The 9,121-nt window shown below is 38.1% G+C and overlaps 1 non-coding gene across 1 annotated transcript; it reads right to left on the bottom strand.

The window, feature by feature from the left end:
- Positions 1-2,861: 2,861 nt before the first annotated feature.
- Positions 2,862-2,965, bottom strand: LOC112704201 (small nucleolar RNA R71). Its single transcript, XR_003154837.1, has one exon. It is a non-coding gene; the product is annotated as a small nucleolar RNA R71 (small nucleolar RNA).
- Between the last annotated feature and the right edge of the window lie 6,156 nt (positions 2,966-9,121).

Genomic DNA, 9,121 nt, shown 5'->3' with positions numbered 1-9,121 from the left:
TCGTTGCAATTCAACATGATGAATGTGATGATTTGTGACACTCATCATCATTCTCACCTATGAACGCATGATTGACAACCACTTTCGTTCTAACTTAGGCCGGGCGTATATCTCTTGCATTCCTTAATCAGAATCTTCGTGGTATAAGCTAGAATTGATGGCGGCATTCATGAGAATCCGGAAGGTCTAAACCTTGTCTGTGGTATTCCGAGTAGGATTCTGGGATTGAATGACTGTGACGAGCTTCAAACACGCGATTGTTGGGCGTGATGACAAACGGAAAAGAATCAATGGATTCTATTTTGACATGATCGAGAACCAACAGATGATTAGCCGTGCCGTGACAGAGCATTTGGACCTTTTTCACTGAGAGGATGGGATGTAGCCATTGACAACGATGATGTCCTACATACAACTTGCCATGGAAAGGAGTAAGAAGGATTGAAGGAAGGTAGTAGGAAAGCAGAGATCCAACAGGGACAAAGCATCTCCATACACTTATCTGAAATTCTCACCAATGATCTACATAAGTATTTCTATCTTTATTTTCTATTTATTTATTATTATTGTTCAGAAACTCCATAACCATTTATTATCCGCATGACTGAGATTTACAAGGTGACTATAGCTTGCTTCATACCAACAATCTCTGTGAGATTGACCCTTACTCACGTAAGGTTTATTACTTGGACGACCTAGTACACTTGCTGGTTAGTGATGTGAAGTTGTGAAGAAAGTGCTGAGTTAGTAGATGCGCATACCAAGTTAAATTCCATTGTTAGAGATCACAATTTCGTGCACCAAGTTTTTGGCGCCGTTGCCGGGGATTGTTGAGTTTGGACAACTGACGGTTCATCTTGTTGCTCAGATTAGGTAACTTTCTTTTCAAAAAGTTTTCAAAAAGTTTTCAAAATTTTTTTTCTTTATTTTCATTTTTCAAAAAAATAAAAGAAAAAAAATCATAAAATCATAAAAACCAAAAATATTTTGTGATTCTTGTTTGAGACTTGAGACAATTTTTAAGTTTGGGGTCAATTGCATGTTTTAAAAAGCTTTGCATTTTTTGAAAATTCATGCATGTGTTCTTCATGATCTTCAAGTTGTTCTTGACAAGTCTTCTTGTTTGATCTTTAAATTTTCTTGTTTTGTGTTTGTTGTTGTTTTTCATGTGCATTTTTGCATTCTTAGTGTCTAAACATGAAAGATTTCTAAGTTTGGTGTCTTGCATATTTTTCTTTTCTTGAAAATTTTTCAAAAATAAGTTCTTGATGTTCATCATGATCTTCAAAGTGTTCTTGGTGTTCATCTTGACATTCATAGTGTTCTTGCATGCATTCCTTATTTTGATCCAAAAAGAAAAGAGAAAAACACAAAAATGACGTTTTTTTCTCTCTCCTCATAAAAATTCAAAAAAATAAAAAATATATTTTTCTTATCTCTCTCATAAATTTCAAAAATTTGAGTTGACTTAGTCAAAAATTTTTTAAAACTTAGCTATTTCTTATAAGTCAAGTCAAATTTTTAATTTCAAAAATCCTATCTTTTTAAAACTTTTTCAAAAATTAAATCTTTTTCATTTTTCTTATTATTTTTCGAAAAATCTTTAAATTGATTTTCAAAAATCTTTTTCTTATCTTTATTTCAAAATTGAAACTTTACTAACAATTAACGTGATTGATTCAAAAATTTGAAGTTTGTTACTTTCTTGTTAAGAAAGGTTCAATCTTTAAATTCTAGAATCATATCCTTTAGTTTCTTGTTAGTCAAGTAATCAATTTTACTTTTAAAAATTAAATCTTTTTCAAAATATCTTTTTCTTAAAAATCATATCTTTTAAAATTATATCTTTTTCAAAAATTTGATTTCAAAATATCTCTTCTAACTTCTTATCTTTTTAAAACTAATTTTCAAATTTTTTTCAACTAATTAATTAACCTTTTGTTTGTTTGACTATCTCTTATCTTTTTCAAAATCACCTAACTAATTTTCCCTCTCTAATTTTCAAAAACTTCTCACCCATTTTTCAAAACTTTTTAATTAATTAATTATTTTAAATTTTAATTTTAATTTTATTTCTTCTCTTAATTTTCGAAAATCACTAATCCTTTTTCAAAATTTATTTTCAAAAATCCTCTCTCCCACCTTCTTCTATTTATTTATTTATCTACTAACACTTCTCCTCCACTCAAGAATTCGAACCTATCCTCACTCTTGTGTTTGGATTCTTACCTTTTCCTTTTTCTATTCCTTTCTTCTTCTATAACATAAAGGAATCTCTCTACTGTGGAAAGAGGATCCCTATTATTATTTTCTGTTCCCCTCTTTTTCATATGAACAGGAGCAAGGACAAGAACATTCTTGTTGAAGCAGATCCTGAACCTGAAAGGACTCTGAAGAGGAAACTAAGAAAAGCTAAATTACAACAATCCAGAGACAACCTTACAGAAATTTTCGAAAAAGAAGAGGAGATGGCAGCCGAAAATAATAATGCAAGGAGGATACTTGGTGATTATACTACCCCTACTTCCAAATTTGATGGAAGAAGCATCTCAATTCCTGCCATTGGAGCAAACAATTTTGAGCTGAAGCCTCAATTAGTTGCTCTAATGCAACAGAACTGCAAGTTTCATGGACTTCCATCAGAAGATCCCTACCAGTTTTTAACTGAGTTCTTGCAGATCTGTGAGACTGTTAAGACTAATGGAGTAGATCCTGAAGTCTACAAGCTCATGCTTTTCCCTTTTGCTGTAAGAGATAGAGCTAGAACATGGTTGGACTCACAACCTAAAGATAGCTTGGACTCTTGGGATAAGCTGGTCACGGCCTTCTTGGCTAAGTTCTTTCCTCCTCAAAAGCTGAGCAAGCTTAAAGTGGATGTTCAGACCTTCAAACAAAAAGATGGTGAATCCCTCTATGAAGCTTGGGAAAGATACAAGCAGATGACCAAAAAGTGTCCTTCTGACATGTTTTCAGAGTGGACCATGTTAGATATATTCTATTATGGTTTGTCTGAGTTTTCTAAGATGTCACTGGACCATTCTGTAGGTGAATCCATTCACCTAAAGAAAACGCCTGCAGAAGCTCAGGAACTTATTGAAATGGTTGCAAATAACCAATTCATGTACAATTCTGAGAGGAATTCCGTGAATAATGGGATGCCTTAGAGGAAGGAAGTTCTTGAAATTGATGCTCTGAATGCCATATTGGCTCAGAACAAAATGTTGACTCGGCAAGTCAACATGATTTCTCAAAGTCTGAATGGATGGCAAAATGTATCCAACAACACTAAAGAGGCATCTTCTGAAGAAGAAGCTTATGATCCTGAAAACCCTGCAATGGCAGAGGTGAATTACATGGGTGAATCCTTTGGCAACACCTATAACCCCTCATGGAGAAATCATCCGAATTTCTCATGGAAGGATCAACAAAAGCCTCAACAAGGCTTTACTAATGGTGGAAGAAACAAGTTTAGCAATAGCAAGCCTTTTCCATCATCTTCTCAGCAACTGACAGAGAATTCTGAGCAGAGTACCTCTAGCTTAGCAAACATAGTCTCTGATCTATCTAAGGCCACTTTAAGTTTCATGAGTGAAACAAGGCCCTCCATCAGAAATTTGGAGGCACAAGTAGGCCAGCTGAGTAAGAAAGTCACTGAAACTCCTCCTAGTACTCTCCCAAGCAATACTGAAGAGAATCCAAAAAGAGAATGCAAGGCCATTGACATAATCAACATGGCCGAACCTAGAGAGGAAGGAGAGGACGTGAATCCCAATGAGGAAGACCTCATGGGACGTCTCTCAAGCAAGAAGGAGTTTCCTATTGAGGACCCAAAGGAATCTGAAGATCATAGAGAGACCATAGAGATCCCATTAAACCTCCTTCTACCATTCATGAGCTCTGAAGACTATTCTTCCTCTGAAGAGGATGAAGATGTGACTGGAGAGCAAGTTGCTCAATATCTAGGAGCCATCATGAAGCTGAATGCCAAGTTGTTTGGTAATGAGACTTGGGAAGGTGAACCTCCCTTGCTCATTAGTGAACTAGATACATGGGTTCAGCAAACTTTACCTCAAAAGAAACAAGATCCTGGTAAATTCTTAATACCCTGTACCATGGGCACCATGACTTTTGAAAAGGCTCTGTGTGACCTGGGGTCAGGTATAAATCTTATGCCACTCTCTGTAATAGAGAAACTGGGGATCATTGAGGTATAGCCTGCCACATTCTCATTAGAGATGGCAGACAGATCATAAAGACAAGCTTATGGATTAGTAGAGGACGTGTTAGTAAAGGTTAAAGGCCTTTACGTCCCTACTGATTTCATAATCTTAGAGACTAAGAAGAATGAGGATGAATGCATCATCCTTGGAAGACCCTTCCTAGCCACAGCAAGAGCTATAATTGATGTTGACAGAGGAGAGCTAGTCCTTCAATTGAACGGGGACTACCTTGTGTTTAAAGCTCAAGGATCTTCCTCTGCAACCATGGAGAGGAAGCATGAAAGGCTTCTCTCAGTACAGAGTCAAACAAAGCCCCCACAATCAAACTCTAAGTTTGGTGTTGAACTCCCACACTCAAACTCTAAGTTTGGTGTTGGGAGTCCACAACATTGACCTGATCACCTGTGTGGGTTCATGAGAGCCCACTGTCAAGCTATTGACATTAAAGAAGCGCTTATTGGGAGGCAACCAAATTTTTATTTATCTAATTCTATTTTTATTATTCTTTTATATTTTATTAGGTTCATGATCATGTGGAGTCACAAAACAAATACTAAAATTAAAAACAGAATCAAAAATAGCAGACGAAAAAGCACACCCTGGAGGAAGGGCTTACTGGCGTTTAAACACCAGTAAGGAGCATTTGGCTGGCGTTCAACGCCAGAACAGAGCATGGATCTGGCGTTGAACGCCAGAAACATGCAGCAATCTGGCATTTAAACGCCAGGATTGTACACTGAGGAAAGCTGGCGTTTAACGCCAGAACCATGTTGCAGACTGGCATTGAACGCCCAAAACAAGCATAGAACTGGCATTTAACGCCAGAAACAAGCATCAATCTGGCATTAAACGCCAGGATTGCATGCAGAGGGCATTTTACACGCCTCATTGGTGCAGGGATATAAATCCTTGACACCTCAGGATCTGTGGACCCACAGGATCATCTTAGGATCTATGGACCCCACAGGATCCCCACCTACCTCAACTCACTTTCTCTCCTCTTCACACAATCCAATAACACTCTTCCCCAAAAACCCTTCACCAATCACCTCAATCTCTCTTCCCCATCACCTCTTCACCACTCACATCCATCACCCTTCCCCATAAACCCCACCTACCTTCAAATTCAAAATTTCTTTCCCACCCAAACCCACCCAATATGGCCGAACCTTAACCCCTCTCCCTTCACTATATAAACCCCTCTATCCTTCTTCATTTTCACACAATACAACCTTCTCTTCTTCACCATGGCCGAAACCACACACCTCCACCTTTCCTCCATATTTTCTTCTTCTTGTTCTTCTCTTCTTTCTTCTTTTGCTCGAGCATGAGCAAAAAACTTCTAAGTTTGGTGTGGTAAAAGCATAGCTTTTTTTGTTTTTCCATAACCACTTATGGCACCTAAGGCCGGAGAAACCTCTAGAAAAGGGAAAGAGAAGACAAAAGCTTCCACCTCCGAGTCATGGGAGATGGAGAGATTCATCTCAAAAGCCTATCAAGACCACTTCTATGAAGTTGTGGCCAAGAAGAAGGTGATCCCTGAGGTCCCTTTCAAGCTCAAGAAAAGTGAGTATCCGGAGATCCGACATGAGATCCAAAGAAGAGGTTGGAAAGTTCTGACCAACCCCATTCAACAAGTCAGAATCTTAATGGTTCAAGAGTTCTATGCCAATGCATGGATCACTAGGAACCATGATCAAAGTATGAACGCGAATCCAAAGAACTATCTTACAATGGTTCGGGGGAAATACTTAGATTTCAGTCCAGAAAATATGAGGTTGGCATTCAACTTGCCTATGATGCAAGAAAACTCACGCCCCTACACTAGAAGGGTCAACTTTGATCAAAGGTTGGATCAAGTCCTTATGGACATATGTGTGGAAGGAGCTCAATGGAAAAGAGACTCAAGAGGCAAGCCGGTTCAATTGAGAAGACTGGACCTTAAGCCTGTGGCTAGAGGATGGTTGGAGTTCATCCAACACTCCATCATCCCCACTAGCAACCAATCTGAAGTTACTGTGGATCGGGCCATCATGATCTATAGCATCATGATTGGAGAGGAAGTAGAAGTTCATGAAGTCATCTCTCTTGAATTCTACAAAATAGCCGAAAAGTCCTCCACCATGGCAAGGCTAGCTTTTTCTCATCTTATTTGTCATCTATGTTACTCAGCTGGAGTTATCATAGAAGGAGACATCCTCATTGAAGAGGACAAGCCCATCACTAAGAAAAGGATGGAGCAAACAAGAGAGGCTATCCATGGATCTCAAGAGATGCATGAGGAAGCTCATCATCAAGAAATCCCTGAGATGCCTCAAGGGATGCATTTTCCTCCAAATAACTATTGGAAACAACTCAACACTTCTCTAGAAGACTTGAGTTATAACATGGATCAATTAAGGGTGGAACATCAAGAGCACTCCATCATTCTCCATGAGATTAGAGAAGATCAAAGAGCAATGAGGGAGGAGCAACAAAGGCAAGGAAGAGACATAGAAGAGCTCAAGGACATCATTGGTCCTTCAAGAAGAAGACGCCACTAAGGTGGACTCACTCCTTGTTCTTATTTCACTATTTTTCGGTTTTTATGCTATATGTTTATCTATGTTTGTGTCTTCATTACATGATCATTAGTGTCTAGTGTCTATGTCTTAAAGCTATGAATAATTCCATGAATCCTTCACCTTTCTTAAATGAAAAATGTTTTTAATACAAAAGAACAAGAAGTACATGAGTTTCGAATTTATCCTTGAAATTAGTTTAATTATATTGATGTGGTGACAATACTTTTTGTTTTCTGAATGAATGCTTGAACAATGCATATTTTTGATCTTGTTGTTTATGAATGTTAAAATTGTTGGCTCTTGAAAGAATGATGAACAAGAGAAATGTTATTGATGATCTGAAAAATCATAAAATTTATTCTTGAAGCAAGAAAAAGCAATGAATAAAAAGCTTACAAAAAAAGTGGCAAAAAAAATATGAAAGAAAAAGAAATAGCAAGCAGAAAAAGCTAATAGCCCTTAAAACCAAAAGGCAATGGTAAAAAGGATCCAAGGCTTTGAGCATCAATGGATAGGAGGGCCCAGGGAAATAAAATCCAGGCCTAAGCGGCTAAATTAAGCTGTCCCTAACCATGTGCTTGTGGCATGCAGGTCCAAGTGAAAAGCTTGAGACTGAGTGGTTAAAGTCGTGATCCAAAGCAAGAAGAGTGTGCTTAAGAGCTCTGGACACCTCTAACTGGGGACTTTAGCAAAGCTGAATCACAATTTGAAAAGGTTCACCCAGTCATGTGTCTGTGGCATTTATGTATCCGGTGGTAATACTGGAAAACAAAGTGCTTAGGGCCACGACCAAGACTCATAAAAGTAGCTGTGTTCAAGAATCAACAAACTTAACTAGGAGAATTAATAACACTATCTGAACTCTGAGTTCCTATAGATGCCAATCATTCTAAACTTCAGAGGAAAAAGTGAGATGCCAAAACTGTTCAGAAGCAAAAAGCTACAAGTCCTGCTCATCTAATTAGAACTAATATTCATTGATATTTTGGAATTTATAGTATATTCTCTTCTTTTTAATCCTATTTGATTTTCAGTTGCTTGGGGACAAGCAACAATTTAAGTTTGGTATTGTGATGAGCGGATAATTTATACACTTTTTGGCATTGTTTTTAGGTAGTTTTTAGTAGGATCTAGCTACTTTTAGGGATGTTTTCATTAGTTTTATGTAAAATTCACATTTCTAGACTTTACTATGAGTTTGTGTGTTTTTCTGTGATTTCAGGTATTTTCTGGCTGAAATTGAGGGACCTGAGCAAAACTCTGATAAGAAGGCTGACAAAGGACTGCTGATGTTGTTGGATTCTGACCTCCCTACACTCGAAATGGATTTTTTTCTAGAGCTACAGAACTCCAAATGGTGCGCTCTCAACAGCGTTAGAAAGTAGACATCCAGAGCTTTCCAGCAATATATAATAGTTTATAATTTATTTGAGATTAGACGACGCAAACTGGCGCTCAACGCCAGTTCCATGCTGCATTCTGGAGTCAAACGCCAGAAACACGTCACGAACCAGAGTTGAACGCCAAAAACACGTTACAACTTGGCGTTCAACTCCAAGAGAAGCCTCTGCACGTGTAAAGTTCAAGCTCAGCCCAAGCACACACCAAGTGGGCCCCGGAAGTAGATTTCTGCATCAATTACTTATTTCTGTAAACCCTAGTAGCTAGTCTAGTATAAATAGGACATTTTACTATTGTATTAGACATCTTTGGTCTCAATTTTAATCTATTATTCATCTGAGGAGACTATTGATCACGTTTTGGGGGCTGGCCATTCGGCCATGCCTGGACCATCACTTATCTATTTTCAACGGTGGAGTTTCTACACACCATAGATTAAGGGTGTGGAGCTCTGCTGTACCTCAAGTTTTAATGCAATTACTACTATTTTCTATTCAATTCAGTTTATTCCTATTCTAAGATATTCGTTGCACTTCAACATGATGAATGTGATGATCCGTGACACTCATCATCATTCTCACCTATGAACGCGTGATTGACAAACACTTCCGTTCTACCTTAGGCCGGGCGCATATCTCTTGGATTCCTTAATCAGAATCTTCATGGTATAAGCTAGAATTGATGGCGGTATTCATGAGAATCGGAAGGTCTGAACCTTGTCTGTGGTATTTCGAGTAGGATTCTGGGATTGAATGACTGTGACGAGCTTCAAACTCGCGATTTTTGGGCGTGATGACAAACGCAAAAGAATCAATAGATTCTATTCCGACATGATCGAAAACTGACAGATGATTAGCCGTGCCGTGACAGAGCATTTGGACCTTTTTCACTGAGAGGATGGGATGTAGCCATTGACAACGGTGATGCTCTACATAC

The sequence above is a fragment of the Arachis hypogaea genome, chromosome 7 (genome assembly GCF_003086295.3).
Source record: "Arachis hypogaea cultivar Tifrunner chromosome 7, arahy.Tifrunner.gnm2.J5K5, whole genome shotgun sequence".
Classification (NCBI taxonomy): domain Eukaryota; kingdom Viridiplantae; phylum Streptophyta; class Magnoliopsida; order Fabales; family Fabaceae; genus Arachis; species Arachis hypogaea.
The sequence above is the reverse complement of the archived record's forward strand: the minus strand, read 5'-3'. Positions and strand labels throughout refer to the sequence as shown.